Below are 945 nucleotides of genomic sequence, written 5' to 3'. Positions count from 1 at the left end.
ACCCCAATGTTAAGAATGAACATCAACTTAGCCACTTACCAATTTACCTTGGCACTCCTTCTAACTCTTCCTTGCCTCAAATTGCTCACCATTTTATTGCGAAGATTAAATAAACTTTTTCCTGTAAAGTACTTTATATAGTACCTCTGCTCTGTACCTATCTGTAATAAGTTAAAAACACTATTACTTTTTAGTCTGAATCTAACAGCTTTCTCTCAGAATTCTAAGGGAGTATTATTAAATTATGTTCTATTTAAGCAAAATAGGAGAAGTCTACATTTATGCTGAGAAATATGGTAATCTATATCTACTATCAGAAATGTTAGAAATTTCTCCTGGATATATTATGTGATGATTTTGAGACAGGTTCCTAGAAGTGGAATTGTAGGTATTCATAGTATTCATATTTTAAAAGTTGGTAGTTATTGTCAAATTGCCTTTTATACCAGCAGTATTTGAAAGTGCTTATTTCTCCACATCGTAACCAACAATGAATATTAGCAATTTATTAGATTTTTGCCAGTTTAATGAGGAGAAAAACCTCATTTTAAGTTTGTTTCGCTCTAATTACCAGTGAGAACAGGCATGTTTCTAAAAAATATAGAATGCTTCATGAATTTGCATGTCATCCTTTCACAGGGGCCATGCTAATTTTCTCTGTATCATTCTAATTTTAGTATATGTGCTACCAAAGTGAGCACAACCAATCATCTTTAAAAATGTCTTTATGTCCCACAGCTTACTAGTCATGTGAACTAAAAGGCATTACAGTTTGTATTTTTCCCACAAATTATTTGCTTTAAGTTCCCACTATTAAGCCAATTAATCAAAGCTCTTTCATATCACACACACAACACCTATAAATCATAGTCAGAAGAGGATCTAGTACTTGTATGATTTTTCATTTGCCAGTTTCAAGTTTCTCTTTAAAGCATGCAGTTTCTA

The 945-nt window shown here is 32.1% G+C and overlaps 1 non-coding gene across 1 annotated transcript; it reads right to left on the bottom strand.

The window, feature by feature from the left end:
* Positions 1-594: 594 nt before the first annotated feature.
* Positions 595-701, bottom strand: LOC112208556 (U6 spliceosomal RNA). The gene has a single exon (XR_002943016.1). It is a non-coding gene; the product is annotated as a U6 spliceosomal RNA (small nuclear RNA).
* Positions 702-945: the final 244 nt, after the last annotated feature.

This window comes from Pan troglodytes, chromosome 13 (assembly GCF_028858775.2).
Source record: "Pan troglodytes isolate AG18354 chromosome 13, NHGRI_mPanTro3-v2.0_pri, whole genome shotgun sequence".
In the NCBI taxonomy this organism is placed as follows: Eukaryota; Metazoa; Chordata; class Mammalia; order Primates; family Hominidae; genus Pan; species Pan troglodytes.
The sequence above is the reverse complement of the archived record's forward strand: the minus strand, read 5'-3'. Positions and strand labels throughout refer to the sequence as shown.